Below are 20,572 nucleotides of genomic sequence, written 5' to 3'. Positions count from 1 at the left end.
CCATTCAAAGGTACAAAGGCACTGAAAAAAATGACTTATGACCGTTTTTCATACTTACGACGGTTGCAGCATCCCCACAGTCATGAGAGGCCAGGCAAGGAGATGCATGCCTCAATGTAAGTGATATTGAGTTGGCCACACCCAGCCAATAACATGGCCACCAAGCCATGTTCACCCAGTCACATGACCACCAAGCCACGCCCACCACCTAAGCCAGGCCCACAGAACCTGTTGTTAAAAATTTGAATCCCACCCCTGCCTGTTACCAAAGGTAGTGAAGGGCCGAAGGCCAGCTCAGTGGGCGTGAAGGTGGCTTCCAGCCTGATCTGGGAGACCTGAATTCTGGAGGGAAGAAAGGAGGCATAGGGCCCAGAAGTTTGCTGGAAATATGGCCCAGACCTGCTGAAATCCTGAGGATCTAGTTGTTCCTCAAATGCCTCAGGGGACCAGACGGGCCGGGGGGGATCAAAGGCTCCATGAACAACTTCCCCTCCCCTGGGAGGGCCTCTCTGGAAACCCTGATGTTTGGCTGGCTGGGAAGCCTGTTGCAGTTGCCCTCTCATTTGTTGAATAGTCTTGTTAAACTGTCTCTCTAGAGCCGCATGTCTGCGTTTCTCTGCCTTCAACTCAGCCTGAGTTGTCTTCTTAGGGGCTAGAGCCTTAGCTCTTGATTTTTGCAGCCACTTCCCTCTGAGCAGTACATTGTCTGCATCTTTTCCTCTTAGTGGGTTAGAGGGCCTGTTCCACTGGGGGGGGAAAGTTCTGCATGAGCCCTGTCCTGATCTATTTTAAAATAAGCAAGGCTCAAGTGTTGACAGAATGGCTCTCAAAAGTGCTTAAGGATGGCAAAGGGGGGAATTGGGTGTTTGGAGCCCTGAAAATGGCCGCCAGGCCACTTAAAATGGCCGCTCACCTCATGTCTGAAGAGACTGCACTCAAAGATGGACACTGCTTGTTGATGGCTCCGAGAAGTGAGTTTTGCTCCTTAGGCTATTGCAAGCCCTGAGCTATCAGATCATCCAGAGAAGGAACAGATCGCCTCCCACGCGATCAGCTGGCTGCCTCTGTTATCAGTTTGCCAATCAGTTTTACGATCAGACATACTGCGGCTATGGGGAAGGTCTCAGATGCTTCCCCGCTTGCCTAGCAGCACTTGGGAAAACGTTTATCCCAACGTTGCAGGAGAACGGAGCCCCACTCTCCTGAAGTTGCAGCTGCCCAGATCCCCGGGAGCTGATTGAAGCAAGGGTGGCTTCTGTAGAAAATCACTGAATAAAACACTAAGGCTTTCAGAGACACAGGTTGTGACTTAAAGAAGCTGAGTCAAAGCTAGGGATTCTCCCGGGGAATGGCTTTTTATATACAAGTACAGACTCAGCTTAATGATGTCATAAGAAGGAGTCTACCCATCCTGGGCTCTCGCTGCAGCAGGGAGGAGTAGCAACCTGGAATTAAGGAGAAACTTCCTAACAGTGAGGACAATTAACCAGTAGAAGAGTTTGCGTGCATCCTCCATCACTGGATGTTTTTAAGAAGAGTCTAGACAGTCACTTGTCTGAGATGGTATAGGTTCTCCTGCTTGAGCAGGGGGCTGGACTAGAAGACCTCCAAGGTCCCTTCCAGCTCTATTCTATTCTAAATTATATATATCATCCATAGCTCCTCACCTATATCCATCCACCGATCCTGCTACCGAACCCAAAGGTCCTATCCTAAAATGTCAGCATTCCTTGGAGCAATTTCTGCATTTGGAACCAAGAGCAAGATCAAACGAAACAATGCCAACAAGTACTGTATAACCTTTCAGAGAACCGCTTGGCGCAGCACAATTTTTACTTCTAGAAGCTCTGACATCATCTTGCCCCACCCTCACTAAAGAGGCCAACCCCATTATTCTGTCACCAGCAGTTTGCAAAGCTGGATGGAGGTAACGCAGTGCAAAGAGGGTGCACACACCCAGCAGGTTTTGAAAAGCACTTAGGGGTGCAGCACACACATCACCATTGGGGAGGGAGAAAAATTATTATCAGTGTGTTGTTATCTGCAGAAAAACAGGCCAAGAGCCATGGTGAAATGTCACCTGGACTCAAGAGCACACAAGGTGACCAATCTTCCGAGCTCAACTTTTGTGTCCTCAAACTTTGTCACTGAAGCAGTTTTTAGCAAAGGATGTTTTCTATTTCAACCATCCCATGGTGTTCCATCTTCTAGCATAGAGATCAGCTTTAGTAAATTAAACAGCATTTCAAAGACACACTTAGGTTATTTTTTGACATTTTACTTATTTATTTATATCCCGCCTTTTATTATTTTTTACAAATAACCCTCCTATTTTCACCCACAATCTGTGAGTCCCCCAATTAACTTCCATGGCTAAGGTGGGGCTTGAATTCACAGTCTGTTATTTTCTAGCCTGGTGCCTTAACCACTGGACCAAACTGGAACATCCTTGTTGAATCTGTAATGGAAACATGAAGCAACTAAGTTAATCCTCTAAGACAAGGGTCTTCAAACTTGGTAGCTTTAAGACTTGTGGACTTCAACTCCCAGAATTCCTGAGCTAACATGACTGGAGGAGGAATTCTGGGAGTTGAAGTCCACACATCTTAAAGCCGTCAAGTTTGAAGACTCCTGCTCTAAGGCAAAGCCCCAGTTCTGCAATTCTGCCAACTCCCCCCCATAAAGTCCAAGTGCCAGGGCAGGTTTAAATCTAACACTGGGACCCATTCAGCTTCAAGATGACCAACCCTGATATTAGTGTCCATCGCCATTTTTTAAAAAATGTTTTATTCCCAGTGGTTTGGAATATGGTTATATAAATCAGGGGTACCCAACCTCTGGTCTGTGACCCAGCACTGGTAGAAACTGGGCTACGCAAAGAAAGCCCCATTTGCTGCATATAGGCGGCACACAAAACCACATCCACTCTGGTCTGTGGAAAAACTTGTCTCCATGGAACCGGTCCCTGGTGCCCAAAAGGTTGGGAGAGGCTGATGTAAATGATATCCTATAACGTCCATTTCCTTTAAAATGTTTTCAGGGTTTTATAACTATGCAAAAAAACGGTCTGTTTTAAAAAGGGATGTTTTATGTCTTCTTTGTCAAAAGGGATCGATCACTGCCCACAATGAAGTTATATGTAAAATAACCAATGAATTTTGGCAGTTGGGAAATGTAAAAGAACACTTAAGGGAAAAAAATAGGACAAGAGCCTCTGAATTGTGGGAACAAATGATCTGAAAAAGGGGCAAGAGAATGGATTTCAAAGTTTAGAGAGGCATTTTGACCTTGACTGAGCAAAATATCCTCCAAGCAGAATCCACTTCAGCCCGGAAAGCTTGTGAAAATATTAACCAGGTAAAGGTGGTTGCTAAGCATTCCTTCCTTAAACCCTGAAAGGTACAAAGCTCCTTTGGTGGCAGAATTCCAAAGGGGAACACATAAGATTTAAATGGATAAGATTGCATAAGATGCATAAGATTTAAATGGAAACTAACAAGATTTCCATAAAGAAACTATGTGCGGAATGAAAGGGCGTAAGATACGGAACATAAAATTGTTGTGAACATTTCACAAAAGAAAATGATTAGCCAAGATTTTAAGCACAGGCAAGAACAAAAGTTGATGGGTTATAGAACACCAGAAACTGGGGGGAAACAAAGAAAAAAAAATAAAAAGATATAGCACATTATTTCAAAGAACAAGTAAAGTAAAAGAAAGAAATATAAAGTTGGCTTATCTGATCAAGCTAAAATGCATATGTTGTTAGCTCTGGTAACCCTTATTGGATTATTGTTGATATCAGGACTGAAATGACAAGGTTTACAGATTTGCTTATAAATAAGAGATGGGATATTGGAAAAAGAGATCATTTGTTGCATTTTAAGAAAAAATGACAAGTTACTAAAATGTTTATACAAGTTGACTGGATGTCAGCCTACAATGCATTCTCTAACCTTTGTAACATACTGAAGAAACATCTAACAACTAAACCTTCTACAAAAAGAGCCCAAGTGGGTAGACCTCGCTGGTTTGATTCAGATTGCCAGCAACTGAAAAAGAAATTGAAGGCAGCCATGAGGCTTGTCCAGAGGAACCCCCTACTGCCTATATACAAGCTAAGATGTTACACACAAGAAGGGAATATAAAAAAACTGTAACATTAAAGAAAAAAAGTTTTGCCATTTCAATCTGGTCAGAACTTGAGTTCGCTGCCAGAAGTCATAATTCAGTATTATTTTGGCGTTCTGTAGCAGGTATCCTGAAGGAACGGAGATCTGCATTTGACATACCAATCTGCCGAGGATTGGGAGAATTATTATCAGTGCTTGTTTGCCTCCACCGAACCGATAAAGAAATTATTTTTAAACAGTGATTTAATAAACCCTAGAACTCCCCCCACCCCTTGGCCACCAGTCTCAGAAAAGAAGATATAGTCCATCATTTAAAGTTTAAAGAGCAATAAAGCCCCAGGAGAGGATTTTCTACCAGCAGAACTTTTTAAGAAATTTCCCAACTGGTGAGGCCCTGTATTAGCAGGCCTTTTTACACACGTAAATAACACCTCCCATATACCAGATGGGTAGAAGAGGGCAATAGTTGTCCCCATTTATAAAAAGAGGGAATAAAAAGGATCCTAGTAATTACAGGCTCATCAGCCTGATTGACATTGTAGCAAAAATATATGCTAGGTACCTTTTGAACAGAATTGAAATCTGGGTAGAGGAAAACAACATCCTCACAGAAGAACAAGCAGGTTTTAGACAAGGCAGATCTACTATTGATAACTGCTTTGTCTTGAATCATCTAATTGCCAAATATGCCTATAAGAGAAGACCCCTGTTTGCTGCTTTCATAGACCTTACAGCAGCATTTGATGTGGTAAATAGAAACGTACTATGGAGTAAACTGACATCTCTTAAAATAGAACCCAGACTCCTGGCTTTGATTAAAGCCCTTTACACAAGTACCTGTTTGAGGGTGCGGTTTGGGGTTAACGGGGCCCTGACTAACAGGATTTGCACAAATAAAGGGATAAGGCAAGGGTGTATCCTGGCCCCATTATTATTTAATTTATACATCAATGACTTGCCAGGGTTAATGAAGGATACCATGGTACACATGCCGATGATCTTAAATACTTACTGTAACAGCTTGCTTTATGCTGATGATATGATTTTATTATCATACACACAAGTAGGATTACGTAGGCTATTAAGAAGATTTAGCTCTTATTGCCAGGATAACTCTCTAAACATTAGTAAATCTAAATAAAAAATAATGGTGTTTGGAAGAAACCATCAGAGACATAGGTGGCAATTGGATGGCGAACCAATTGAACAGGTTAATTCCTTTGTATATTTGGGTGTAACTTTTTCCAAGACTGGATCTTGGGCCTGCCATCATCAATGGAGTACATTTAGAGCAAAAGCCCGTTTGAATTTATTGCTCAAACTAAAAAAAACATAGTTATCCAGGGTCCCTAGTCCCATTAATCAAGGTTTATAAGACGAAGGTTACCACAATGCTCTTGTATGGAGCAGAAATTTGGGGTCTTTACTCAACCACAGTCTAAGAACAAACACAGTCCCAGCATTTGAGATGTATTTTGGGTGTAGACCCAAGAACATCTGCTGCAGCAGTTAGAGCTGAATTGGGAATTTATACAATTCGGGCACTATCTAAAATTAGACCTTATAACTACTGGTGCAAAGTTAATGAAATGGAGACTGATAGACTACCCAAATTGAGCCTACTAGAGCAAATAAAATTACAATCACAAATCTCCTGGATCGTTAAATTAACAAATTTTGTAAGAAGCTGTGGTCTTCCTATCTCTTGTGTAACAGGAGAACAATCTACAAAAAGAGTTGCCCAAAGAATTAAGGATATAGATGCACAAACTGATATAGCTATCCTTAGTAAGGTAGGTAAATTGAAATGGTTGAGTAAATACAAATGTACTTTTCAAGTAGATAGCTACTTGAAGTCACAACTCCCAAAACATCTTAGGGAGATATTCACGAGAGCAAGATTTGAACAGCTTGACACAATGGTTAGATACGGGAGATTTCATGCAATACCGTACAATGAGCGTCTCTGCATTTGCAGAGCGGCAGAGGTAGAGGACCTGGCTCACATCCTATTTGACTGTTGCCTGTATAAGAGGATGAGAGACAGGCATCTTGGTCTATATATCAGACGAATGACCCATTGGGATACCCATATCAAAATAACTTACCTTATGTCCGGCCAGAACTTGAAAATAACATTTAAAGTAGCACAATATTTAAACAAAATGATTCAGTTGAGATCTGCATATGTGGGATCGATTGGGGTAGATTGCAAGGGTGACTCCGAATATGTTATGATATTTTATCTATATCTTAAATTATTGTACATTATTACAATTTTATTTTAGATTGTATTTTATTATTATTTCATCTTAAATCGTATTTTGTCTAAATTCCATTTTAAACTGTATTTCCATTTTAAATAGTATTTTATCAAATTTCATTTTGAATTGCTTTTATTAAATTTTAGTAACAAATTATTGCTGAACTTTGTACTTCGATATGGCCCAAGGGCTAATCAATAAAGACATCATCATTATTATTATTATTATTATTATTATTATTATTATTATTATTATTATTATACAAGTGATGAAAATGAGAAGTCACATAAAGACATATATATCTTTTCCTTTCTTATATTTTCATTTTTTTTCTTTTCTTTCTCTATTTTCCTTTTCTCTTTCTTTTGTACACCTTCTTTTTCTTGTTATTCTTGTAATTTTTTCAGTTTATATTAGTTTTTACTGTTGTAATTAGTATTCTTACTGTATAAAAAGAAGATTGCAGTGACTTGTATGAATGTATATAGGGAACCCAGAATCATAGTTATTATACAGAGTATTTAAAGGGAGCTTTTGCATCCTCGAGTTAAGATTAACCTGGATTTTGGCCAGGCATGTTTCGGTATCCAACATGGCGCATCGCATAAACTTAGATAATACAAGACAGTTGTTAAAACTGGTTTCAAGCAACTGAAAATAAATCTCCATGCTTTCCATCATTCTGAAGGACCACTAAAAGCAGAGAAGGAATCAACAACTGCATTTAAAACCTCCATTTCCATAACTTATCAAGTTACAGTTTACATTTGCTAAAAACAAGCCTGGGCTGTTTATTCTCCTATAAATAAGTAGATTGGATTACACACTTTTACTAAAAACTGGAGATGTATGGTGTGTGTGTGTGTTTGTGTGTGTAAAGAAAGTTCTGCATGCATTCCAGAGACATGGATAGATAGATGTAAAAAGTCATGCTAAGGTATGAGATCAATGGATGTGAATTCTATAATTCAGATTTCAAACTCCATGCATTTGTTACTGATGTGCCATGCTGAGAAATTCTTTCTGCTGGCACTCAGTCAGTATTTTCTTATCATTAACTAAAGAACATAAAGGTAAGATCTCTGGCTTCTAAAGCAACATAAAGGTTAATTTCATGGAAGGAACGCAGCTAAGTATTATTTAATAAAGCTAATGGATTCACAAAAGCTAAGGCTGAATCTCTAAGGCAGCTTTACAAATAAGCCACCCAGAGATCCTAGTTGTTGAGGCTGCCAATGTTTTTTTGCTTGCCTGCTCAGTTGAAACAAAGGGGTTGCCTCTTCACAAGGGTTGTGAACCTGTTCCTTCTTCGAACAGGTAATTCTTTAACTTCCACTATATGTAGAGATGACATTACCTGCTTCTCTTTGGCGCAAGCACTCACTCAGCAGTCCAGAATTTTCTTCACTTGCATGAAGAATTCTACTCATTTATAGTTGGCTGGGTCTGGAAGATAAGATTGCTCCAAGGGATAGTTACGATTATGGAAAGGGTGGAATGCAATTCAGTCCCGTACTGTGGCCCAAGCTGAGGTTATCAGCTTGCTTGAGTCACTCATTCAATTTTTGTTCTGGCTGCCCTTCTCAAACATATGACTCTGGGCAACTAATGAAGATTAGAAACAAGATAAAAACATCACAGAAAACAGTAACTAACGGATACAGGGACTGAGATAAAGACAGCCACAAAGGGGTTCTAACCGAGAAAAGAACCTTATTCGTTCGGAGGGCAGTAGAGCCAGAGGTGGTCTTCAGCAGGTTCTGAAGAACCGGTAGCGGAAATTTTGAGTAGTTCAGAGAACCAGCAAATACCACCCCTGACTGGCCCCGCCAACCCCATCTATTCTCTGCCTCCGGAGTCCCAGCAGATCGGCTGGGTCTTCTTTTGTTGCCCTCCACAGGAGAACAGAGCTGGAAAGCAGGTTAGTGGGGTAGGAAAGGAATGGAGATTTTACAGTCTCCTTCCCCTGCCATGCCCACCAAGCCACGCCCACCAAGCCACGCCATGACTACCAAGCTATGCCCACAGAACCGGTAGTAAAAAATTTTGAATCCTACCACTAAGTAGAGCATGAAGAGCTAAATAGGACTGGAAAAATGGGTGATATCTATTTTTTAAAAAGGTTGTGCACACCTGATATATCACTTACAATTAAGCTAACTATGGTTTATTCCCTTTAACCATGTTTTTCCCACTTCAGCCAATAATGTGGATCAGTGGATCATAGCTGGAGACTGACAGAAGGTGCCACCCGCACATCATCCCTTGGTTATCTCTTGCAATCAGGATAATGTGTAAAGATGAGGCAGATTTAACTGTTTCAACACACAGCTCTGTATCAACACTGATTAAGATCGAGGACAGGTGCATCACCGTTCTTTTTCATTTCCACAAGGGCAAGCAAACAACGGAGGTTTCTGAGGACACAGCCCGCCCGATTTCCAGCAGAATGGAGTGGTAACCATCTCGCCAGCAGACTCTGATGCAATAGAGAAAACTAACACACGGTGAATAAGTGACAAATTTTTGTTTCCCAGCAGCACCAGTGGTGGGTTTCAAAACTTTTTCCTACCGGTTCGGTGTGAGCATGTGCTTTGGGCATGCACAACGCTTGCCACTCACCTTCTGCTGCAAGCCCTTTGTGTAAAACAGCTGGTGTGTGGCAATCAGTTGTGTTGCATGAATCAGCTGAGGTTGAAAAGGAGGAAATAACAGTTAGAGCCGGGGTGGGCAGGAGGGCTCAGCAGCTGATCATCAGAGCGAACCGGTTCACTCACATATGATCCTCAGAACTACCGGTTCGGTGGTATACCAGTAGCATAGCACCACTGAGCAGCACGCAGCTTCAAAGGGTACCCTAAATTGAAAAGATGCTTCAAAAAAAAGAGGTCTACTTTCATGAAAGTTAAATCCGAAGCCCTTCTTATATGTAAATCCTTCACAAAGGTTGCATAGCGTTAGTAGAAATGGGTCCAAACAAAACTTCCTAGCGAAGAGGGTTTCAAATCTGTGATCGCAGTTTCCATCTTGAATTTATCGGACCATCAACCATCTTCTGTTGATGCCTCCGTGAACTACTGTGTAGGCTTCACCAGCAGAGAATAAAATTCAGCAGCCCCAGCAGAGCAACGTCCCGTGCGTAGCTTATACAAAAGTTTTTCCAACAACAAAATATTTTTCCAAATATCAGCAACCTTATTCCCAGCTTTTTCTTTTTTCTTTTCCAGCCTAATGGAACACTGAAAAGCTTAAGCTTCTTAGAATTCCAGTCTATCCACTCCCAGATGATTTTCTGGAAATTGAACAGCATAGGAGCATTGGGGGTCCAGGAAAATAAGACAATAAAATGAAGATTGGGGGTTTTGAAAAAATGGAAACTTTAAAAGATTAAAAAACAAAAAAGATTTTAAAAGCTATAAAGAAGCATTGGTGTAATATTTAGCTGAACCTGTTGACTGCTCTTTCTTCTTTTTTCTATTTTCTGTTTTCTATTTTTCTATTTTATATCTCTCTGTGTTTGTAAAAGGGGAGAATAATTTATTGTTGTTGTTTTGTTTTTTTTCAACGTCTAGCAGTGTGGATTCTATATGTTCAATGTTAAATTTATTTGGCATGTAGATCATCATTTTCTCTTTTTTGTACATCATTTTTTTTTCCTTTTTGTTGTTGTTAGTGTTGGAAGTATGGTTTTGTTTTGTTTGTATTTGTTTTATATTTTACCTTTTATGATAAAACAAAAAAATATACTATAAAAAACTATAAAGAAGCATTGGGTATGGGGGCAGACTCCCCAATCCATCCCTACGGGAAAGATTGTTGGGCAGTGCCTCAGCCTGTTGGCCTCTGCTCCATTCTAAATCGCAAACTCCCTCCCATTCACAAGACCAGGAATGGAATCCACCCTGTGCCTCCCAGTACACACATTTCACCCAGAAGCAACACTTGATTACTCATCATAAACAAAAAATACAGATGTCAGTCTTGGAAGCCATATTTTACTTGGAAGCTTCGAGGCTGCCACATTTAGTGCCTGGGAATTTGGGAGGGGGGATCTCTTAGTGAGTAGAAGATTAGACTCAACAACATTCTTTCTTAGAAATCAAGGACAAGTACCTTGCACCTGGAGAGGTGTGTCTGAAGGAATGGCTCCAGTTGGGGTGATGTTTGATTGGGCCACGTGATGGACTAATGGGTGCAGGGGATGGAGCTTTGAATTTCTTTTGGGAAGGGAAAACCCGGAACTCTCAAATTCGGGTTTTCCCAGGTATGCCAACATGACTTCTAAAATAAATTCTTACTTGGATGAACTTTGTTTCTGAGTGCTGAATGAGTATGGGGAGTTTCATTGGAACGCTGACAACAGATGCCTTAAACATCCAACTGTGCCCATCTTGCCAACAGTGAATCATTAGCTCTCTAAAAGCCAAGTCGTTGTTCTTAAGGTATTTAAGGTATTTTAATAGGATTTAAATGCAATAAGGAAAATTGCTACACCCCCAAACATCTGCTGCTTATGTAATATCATCACCAAGTGCTTCTCATGACATGACATCACATCGTCACATGTTGAATGTTTACTGTTACACAACTAATAAGACAAGGAGGAGTATTGAAACATTCCAATAAATATCTCCTCTGGGTAAGAAAGGCAGCAAAAAAGTCTAATGAATAAATAATTAATAATAATTAAATTATCCTGCTCGGTAATCCGTCTGATGAACTTTTTCATGCCTGTTTTGACATGGAAACACATTTATTTATTTAGGAAAAATTATATTGCTGTCTTCTCATTCACCATGATTCAAGGCGGCTTACAGGGAATAAAAACACAATATCAAAGAAATAACAATAATTAAAAAATAAAACCTGGGGAAATACCAATTATGTTCTTCCTAAGGGCCAGTCTTCCACCTTCTTTAGCATGGCCTAATATGAATGGGAAAAGGCTGTTGGCAAGAGAGTCATGCAAATTGCGCAACCGGCTCTCTTTCCACACCCAGCCTAGCCCATTAATTTATTAAGCGTTCTGGATGCAAACCCAGTTCCAGGCTTGGCCTTGTGTCACTTGTGCAAAAGCTGGGATCCCAAGCTCCGTTGGGAGTTTTTCCAGTTACACAACATTTGGTTTCTAAAGTGTAAGAAATTACAAAAAAAAAAAAACCAGGGGAGGGACAAGAGGCTTAAAACAGCCATGCAATTGTGCACATCCAGGTTTTGGAAACTTGGAATTTCTTTCTGTCCACATTCTGTAGAAAGCAACCTAATGTTAGATATAAGCCCCAATCATAGACCAAGTTAGCTGAGCTTAAGGGGATTATAGTTAAAATATCTGGAAGCTATTGGTCTGCCTCCCCCTTCTCAGTTTTGCACTGTGAGAGAGATCCACACATCATATTTCCTGAATCAACGCTCCATGGCTGGTTCACACATCAGACAATTGCTCTGTTTTGATCTAATGTATTTAAATTGTGACAAACTCAGCCATTAGGATTTATGAACTACAGAAATCAGCAAACTCAACCAACCATAGTTTATTCAACAGATAATGATTCAATAAACTTGTTTCGGGAGAATCTGTGGGTCCACTCATACAAAAGGAACATTACGGTAATGAGCCTTCTAAACTAGAAAAGCAGCACAATATTAAGAAAACCTTTATTGTAATCTATCCCAGCCTATCAAAGAAGTAACTAAATGCTGTATTTTCTTGCACCAAAAATTATGCAACGTTTAAACGAAAACAAAAGAAAAAGAAAACAATTCTCATAAGAGCCAAAGGTCAGGTGGAGAAATAAGGCCATGGCCATAAGAATGATTTACAACCATTCTTTTAGTGACTATTTGAATTTATGATGGTGCTAACAATATTAATATAAATATAATGTAGTTGATAAGCCATACTGTGGCTTATTTGATATATGGTAGCATGGTGGAAATAAGTCATGGCATCAAAGGATATGAGAATCTAATTACTGATTTCCCCAAGACCCGATTAGTAAGCAGCAAGAGGGAAGAATTCAAGATTCTCCACCACTCCCTTTTCAGAAATGCTTCCTGGTATTGGTTAAAGCAACTTAGCCAATCTCTTCACTGGAATTTCACTGCAGAAGTACACAAGACATATACTTTTCTTAGTGTGATCAGATATCTGTGATCTAAACATTTAAACACAACTGGACTATTTTCTTCTCCAACCTAATGTTCTTCTAATGTGTTGGGCTGCTAAATATATAAAGTGCTCCAACACTGGAGACTTTTCAGAAGAGACTTATCTGGACTGGTATAGACATAGAGTCTCATTTTTGAGCAGGGGATTGGACTAGAAGACCTCCAACATTCCTTTCAACTCTTCTCTTCTTTTCTTCTACTCTAATCTACTGTACTCTACTCTACTCTACTCTACTGCTTTCAAGACACTCCCAGTTTTATACAGCCCAACCCCAAATGCAGGTTCATATTTAACATAGAAACTTAAAATTATTTCCTCTGCTATCATATAACATCTAGAGTTACATCTTGAGTTTTTATGTTTTCATAAGCATAATTTCTGGGACCAACTTTGCCAGCTGACATCTTGGCATGTCTCAAGTTATTCAATACAGTGCAAGGAATTCAGAATAGAGAGGCAACGCCAAGAGTTGGCATGCAGCGATACCATCTTGGAAAGTCTTACAGGCCAAATCCAAATGGCGGACAAGCTGCACAGGCTGGTGAAACTCAACTTTATTATTGTTGGGTCCTTGTAAATGGATGTACACCTTTTATTATTGCAATAATGTAGATATTTGTTGAACTGGCAAGTTTGGCTATTAGATAAGTGAACTCAACTACACCAGGCAGCAGATGCTAGAAGGAAGAGTTAAATTAGAAGGAAAGAAATAGCAACTCAACATTTATGAAGTTGTTAGGCTGGTTGGGAAGGTTGCAAAATGTGATCATGTGGCTTTGGGATGCTGCAACCATCATAAATACATGCCGATTATCAAAGCGCTTGAATTGTGCTCGACTATGGCAATTGAGATGTGAAAACCAGTCATTTATCACTTTTTCACCTTGGCCATCAAACAAATAGTCATAAGTCAAGGACTATCTATGCCATTTCATCAGCATTCGGATGATGGAAGGGGTCACCTTGCCTGCTATCATCTCAGATGAGGAAACATCTTGAATGTCTAAGCAAGATACCACTATAGCTACCACTCGCATTCTTGGTCTCTGTTTTCAGACCCCATTCAGCAAAGATAATAGCAATAGCACTTAGATTTATATATTGCTTCACAGTGGTTTACAGTGGTTTACAAAGTCAATGGAATGGAACGGAATGGAACAGGATAGAATAGAATACATTATTATCACTTTAAATGTATACTAAAAAGCATACATTAAAATGAAATTTCATTGCATTCATAACCATTATACATATGCACACACATATATAACACAGAAAAATATCAGAAGTCTAGTTCGAATGTATACATGATTGGGGAACAAAGAATCCTGTGAATTTATGACCCAAAGATGCGGTGATTTACTTTAACCGTGTTTGTTAATAAGTCACATGACCAAATACAGGTATGCTAACATATGGTTGCCCAACAAACTAGCATAATGTGTTAATTTAGTCTTTGTGGGAGATAAAACGGCCTTTGATTGCTTGGCGCATAGTTTCTGACTTTAGCCTGCACAAGCTTGTTTAGGTGCCAATCCCCGTGTGGCATCCAAATTCTCATGCCAATGACTTTTCCTTCCTAGCTATTAAGGGGAAACTAATGCAATTCCTTCTATGTTTTTCCCAAGCTTAGGGGTTAACCTGCGGGCTTTCGACTCCTTCCCACAGAATTCTGGGAATTGAAGTCCACACATCTGGTGGATGCAAAGACTGGGAAAGGCTTGCTGTGTGTCAGATTTCACAAAGCCCCACCCCCACCCACCCCCGCAGTAATCCAAAAGCTCAATGCTGCTTTTAGGAACTAGCTGACAGCAGAAGCTCCATGGGCCTGGCACACCAGATAAGTTGCTTTGCTGCAGACAAGAAGAAACTCATGTGCAAGACACTGGGTAGTCTTTGACGTACAACCCTTAGTTACCTGTTCAAAGTTACAACAGCACTGGAAAAAGTGACTGGGGGAATACCCTGGTTCTAGTCCTCACCCAACCAGGAAGTTCTTAATCTAACCCATCTCAAAGGGTTGTTGGAGAAGTAAAATAAAATAGGAACCACTCTCTCTCCCCCATGCGTGTTATCTTCAGTTCGCAGCCGGTGTTTAAATGTAAGAAGAAAGGAAATCCACAGGAGCCTCAATAAGTGTCTTTGTTTACTGGATCCAACCAACCACCGCATCAACAAAATGAAACAAAAGAGTTCATGAGTGGTAAACTGACAAAAAACATGACAAATCATTTAAGGAGGACAAAGAAAACCACCACGAGAGTAACAGTTGACAATAAAAGCTAAAACAGCATCCAAAAATGCACAGCCCCCCACCCACCCACCCCAGAAACTCTGAATTATCATTCTTGGAAAAAACAACCACCACCGCAAACTGATTTTAAAAACACAATTTTCATGAGACTGCAACAAAGCATTCCTAACTTTGCACTGCTAGCTTATTGAGAGTCTCACACTCCTATGCCCACATTCTTCCGGTCGTGGTTTGTCTTAAAACTCCCCTCCTCCCAATCCTGTGTAGTATATATTTACAAGCAATCTTTCTCCTCCCACCCTCCAAAGCACCACTTTTAAGCTGAATCTGTACAGTATTGCCCATGCTTTCTGCAGTTTGCACACTTTTAACAGAATAACAGAGTTGGGAGGGGTTTTGGAGGTGAATAACAGAATTAAAAAGTTGCAAGGGACCTTGGAGGTCTTGTCCAACCTCCTCAAGCAGGAAGCCCTATACCATTCCAGACAAGTGGCTGTCCAGTCTCTTCTTAAAAACCTCTAGTGTTGGATTAAATGTGAAATACAAGTAGTCCTCAACTTACGACCACAACTGAGACCAACATTTCTGTTGTTAAGTGAGATATTTGCTTAAGTGAGTTTTGCCCCATTTTGCAACCTTTGTTGTCACAATTGTTAAGTGAATCTCCAGTTGTTAAATTAGTAACAAAATTGTTAAATGAATCTGGCTTCCCCATGAATTTGCCTGTTAGAATAGAATAGAATAGCAAAGCAAAGCAATAAGAATAGAATAGCAATAAGAATAGAATAGCAATAAGAATAGAATAGCAATAAGAATAGAATAACAATAAGAATGGAATAGCAAAAAGAATAGGGTAGGGTAGAGTAGAATAGCAATAAGAATGGAATGGAGTAGAGTAGAACATACAGTAGCGTAGAATAGCGTAGAATAATATAGTATAGTATAGTATAGTATAGTATAGTATAGTATAGTATAGTATAGTATAGTATAGCATAGCATAGCATAGAAATAGAATAGAATAGAATAGAATAGAATAGAATAGAATAGAATAGAATAGAATAGAATAGAATAGAATAGTTGGAAGGGACTTTGGAGGTCTTCTAGTCCAACCCCTTGCTCAAGCAGGAAATCTATACCATTTCAGGCCAATGGCTGTCCAATCTCTTCTTTAAAAACCTCCAACCTTCTGAAGGTTGAAGTTCCACTGGTAAATTGATCTCACTTTGTCAGGAAATTCCTCCTCAGTTCTAGGTTGGTTCTCTCTTTGATTGGTTTCCATCCTTTGCTTCTTGTTTTACCTTCAAGTTCTTTGGATAATAGGTTGACCCCCTCTTCTTCAAGACAGCCCCTCAGATATTGGAACATGCTATCATGTCACCCCTAGTCCTTCTTTTCAGATGTAAAAGTTATTAAGATTTTTAATATGAGGCCCCCAAAGGCCACCCATTGGAGCCGAATAGAAAATAGCAGCTGGTCTGATCCCCCATGCGAAACCAGAGTTAGGCTAATTATGGTGAGAATGCATCTCAATCATCTGAAGAAATCATATAAGCTGCCAGGCGGAAAACTTGGATGCAGCACAAAATGTGAACTCAGCCTTAACATTAAGCAACAAAGCTGCCTCAGGACATGTGCTCAGACCGAATATTGTCCCCTTGCAAAAATTATCCTCCTGATTTTCAGGTCACACATGTTTGTATTCTCAACTGTCCAATGGAAAAAGGGAAGGAACCTTCCTTTCCATTTTTTTAAAATATTTTTTTTATTTTAAATACAAATAATACAAACATAGTACATATACATCTAAATACAAAAATAAAGGAGAAAAATGCAAATATTACAGTGCAACCCACCCCCATTTTTTTCTTATAATTCTTCTTCTATAACAATTAAAAGATTTACTATATATTCCAATTGTGCCCTTATCCCTTCCAATATATGGACTGTTTCTTAGTATGATTTGATTGCTTATTGTACCCTATGACTATTATTAAGTGTTGCACCTTATGATTTTTGACACTTGACGAATATATCTTTTTTTTTTGTATACAGAGAGCATTTGCACCAAGACAAATTCCTTGTGTGTACAATCACACTGGCTGATAAAAATAATTCTATTCTATTCTATTCAAAATGACATATATTCTTGAGTAGATTTATTCCCTTTGCCTTCCACCAACACTGTTTTTATAAAATCCCCCATATTACATTAAAATTGTTTGCTTTAATCATCCCTTTTTAAAATTTCATTTCTTTTGTTAATTTATCATTTGTTGCCATACTCCAATTTTATTATGCCACTCATTTCTTTGACTATCCCAATTTCGTCCCCAATATTTAACCATCACTAATCAAGCAGCCATTATCAAATTTACAATTTCCTTTCCATTGTTAGGACATCAAAAAGCCTTCTTCGTTGCTGCTCGATTGCAAATCACCCAGAAGCCTTTCCAATATTTTCTGACCCATCAACTGACAGGGGTCCTCAAACTTGGCAACTTTAAGATTTGTGGACTTCAACTCCCAGAATTCCTCAGCCAGCTATGAATTCTGGGAGTTGAAGTCCACAAGTCTTAAAGTTGCCAAGTTTGGAGACCTTTGCAACAACACAACAAGAAAAGACAAGCAATCCACTCAACCAGTTGGAAACCAACTTCACCCAACACCCCTCCGGAGACTTTGGGAATTACTGCTGGGAATTACAACTCTAGAGTAGGAGAAAGTAACAAGCAATTAAAAGTGCCACGGAGCAATTAAAAGAACCATCTCAGAAAGAGAAACAGGAAGGAGGAAGGGAAAGCGAGAATTAAAAAGAGTAAAAGAGATTCAAGTGAGGTCATTTTAAAGGCCTCTTGTTTTAAGGGCAAGAGATTAGAAAGCTTCAACGTATCTGTATCACCCCCTACACACTCCAAAGTGATCCTTTAAGTTTAGAACAAAGTTTCCTGAATCCGCCCACAATTTAAAAGTCTACTTTGGAAGAGCGGAATGTACAAGGCTGCCTGTTAACATGGAGGGGCGGGCAGATGTTGCAAAGCAGGGAGACTGCACACTATAGACAGAAAAATAAAACAGGAGAGAAAAAGTAAGAGGGTAGGGAGGGGAATAATTCTTCTACAGGACACCACCCTTGAAAAGGAGAGAAACGCTGGACAGGACAGGTGGCGGACAGGACAGGTGGCGGGAAAGCTTCACACAACCAAGTCCCCTTTCCCCCCACCCCTCAGCAAATATTTAATCTCCCAGGCAATTTTGTGTCTGCACAAATTCCACAGCTTTGCCACATGTGTGGCTCAGCAGACAGTGGGAGTCCATAAAGCAGCTTCCCACACCTCTCTTTGTAGTGTTGCACATGCAAACTATTTGGCAGAGAAGTCAGGTCGAGAACGTTACTGGGGTTGCACAGCACAATACAAAGTCTCTCTCTCTCTCTCTCTCTCTCTCACACACACACACACACACACACACACACACACACGCGTGCCTTTGAGACTCTTGAGTCTTGGGTGCCCTTCAGAGGGACGCCGATTTAATCCCCACAACCTCCACAAAGAAAGTTTTTCGGAAAGTTTGCAAAACTCCCAATACGAGGGGTTTCAGCCGAAGCAGTTCAGAAAAGGCTGGGAGTGCGAGAGTCAGCAGCCTTTTCTCGCTTTGTGAAAGAAAGTGGGGGGGGGATTTAGGGGGGAGAGGAAGCCCTGGAGCCCTTTCTTCTGAAAGAAAGAAGTCCCCCCGATTTCCTCTTTGCAAACACGGCCACGTTCAAAAAAAGAAAGTGGGGGGGAGAGAGACAGGGAAGACTAGATCAGAACTCAAAGAGACTTTCGAGGGGGCGCGGACGACGAGCGCCCACCACCAAAGCCTTCTCCCCATAGGGAAACTTCTCTCTGACATTTAGAAGGGAGGGGTCCCCTTCTCCTTCCTCCTTTCCTCTTTAGCCCCCCCCCCCAATAATCCCCCAGCCTGGGAACACACCCCCCCATGCAAACGTCCCACGTTCAAAGCAAAGAATCCCAATTGAAAGCAGCCATTTAACAGTCCAGTCTCCTCTCTTTCTTTCTCCTCTTTCTTTTCTCTCTCTCTCTCTCTCCTCTCTTCTCTGTCTCTCTCTCTCTCTGTGTCTCTCCCCACACCCACCCCTCCTTCCACCGGACTCCCCCTTCCCCCGCAGGCCATGCAGAAGTCAGACCCGCTCTCCCTCTCCCCTTCGGCCAGCGGACCCCCCTCTCCCCTCCCGAGCCTTTGCCGGACGGAGCAGCTCGCCCATCGCACCGACGCGCCGCACAAAAGTTTCCAACTCCGCCTAAAAGTTTCCCCAAAGCAAGCGGGGAAAAGTTTCCTAGCCCGACAACCGGCTCGGGGAAGCCAACCTCCACTCCCCACCTCCCCGAACCCAAAGTCTTCTCCGGAGCCCCTCCACTCACCCAGCCGGGGAGGCTCGGCGTCTGTCTGGCCCTCCGCGGGAAGGAGGGCAAAGGCGGGAGAAGAGACGCGCCTGGTTGGGCATCCACGCGGAGAAGCTGCAGGGTGGGGAAAACGGGCTGCTCCGGGGCCGCCTGGGACGCCAGAGCTCTCGGGCGGCTGCTGCTGCTGCTGCTGCGGCTGCTGCTGCTTCCTCCAGCCGCGCCGAGCCAGCGAGCGAACTAGGCAAGCAGCCGGAGAGCGGGCGAAAGGGCTGCTCTCCAGCGCCGCGCGCCTGCGTCGAGGGGCCGCGGAGCAGCTCGCGAAAGAAGGGAGGAGAGGGGGAGGAAAATTGGAGGAGGGAGGAGGAGGAGGAGGAGGATGGTTCCTTGCTTCTCACGCTCCTTTTGGGGGGGCGGGGAGGGAAAAGGGGTCCACGGGCGTCCCCTGCCGGGGCTCGGAATGAAGACAAGCGGCCCTAAGGAAGCGCTGCCCGCCGCGCGCCTGGCTTCGACCCGTGGCAGCGGGAAAAGAGCCCGCGGTTGGAAGCCCCGGCTGGCTCTGCCCGTTGAATGGTGGCCCCTCTCCCCGCCACAGCAGGGGAGGAAGAGCACGCTGGAGGTGGTGGGTGGGTTCAAAGGAGATTCTTTCCCCCGCACCCGCATCCCGTGCGTTCTGTTCCTTCCCCCTCCCGCCCCTCTTTCAATGGTAACTTATTGTTAGGAGAAATGTTGATTTACACACACACACACAAAGAGAGAGAGAGAGAGAGAGTTTTACTGGTTTTAACAGTTGCACGTTGCCTGGGTGGCAAATAAATCGAGGAAGAGAAGGATGGATGGATGGAAAGAAGGAAGGAAGGAAGGAAGGAAGGAAGGAAGGAAGAAAGAAAGAAAGAAAGAAAGAAAGAAAGAAAGAAAGAAAGAAAGAAAGAAAGAAAGAAAGAAAGAAAGAAAGAGGGAGGGAGGAAAAGGGAAGGAAGGAGGGTGAGGGAGGGAGGGAGAAAGAAAGAAGGGAGGGAGGGAAGGAAAGAAAGAGAGAGAGAGAGAGAGAGAAAAGAAAGGTAGTCCTCGACTTACCACCACAATGCTTTTAACATAAGTTACCTGGAGATGAATGGCAAATAAATCAAATATAAATAAATGAATGAATGAATAAATGAATGAATGAAAAGCATACAGGTGGTCCTCATCTTAACAACCACAACAGAGCCCAACGTTTCTGTTGCTAAGCGATGCCACTTGTTGAGTTTTGCCGCCATTTTAGGACTTTTCTTCTTGTCACGTTGGTGAAAAGGGAATCCCGGCAGTTTTTTAAGTCAGTGAAGATGGTTGTTAAGTGAATCCGGCTC

General features: G+C 41.6%; 1 protein-coding gene across 9 annotated transcripts in view; it reads right to left on the bottom strand.

Annotated features, from left to right (window-relative positions):
- The window catches only part of AKAP13 (A-kinase anchoring protein 13), a 285,438-nt gene extending 265,918 nt beyond the window's left edge, over positions 1-19,520 (bottom strand). For all 9 annotated transcript variants that reach the window (XM_087941336.1, XM_087941338.1, XM_087941335.1 and 6 more), the window contains exon 1: positions 19,245-19,520. The gene's annotated coding sequence lies outside the window, so the exon portion shown is untranslated. The remainder of the gene's footprint in view (positions 1-19,244) is intronic.
- Between the last annotated feature and the right edge of the window lie 1,052 nt (positions 19,521-20,572).

The sequence above is a fragment of the Pseudonaja textilis genome, chromosome 13 (assembly GCF_049901715.1).
Source record: "Pseudonaja textilis isolate UNSWEBS1 chromosome 13, rPseTex1.2, whole genome shotgun sequence".
In the NCBI taxonomy this organism is placed as follows: domain Eukaryota; kingdom Metazoa; phylum Chordata; class Lepidosauria; order Squamata; family Elapidae; genus Pseudonaja; species Pseudonaja textilis.
Note: the sequence above shows the minus strand (reverse complement) of the source record. Positions and strands in the feature narration are given on the sequence as shown.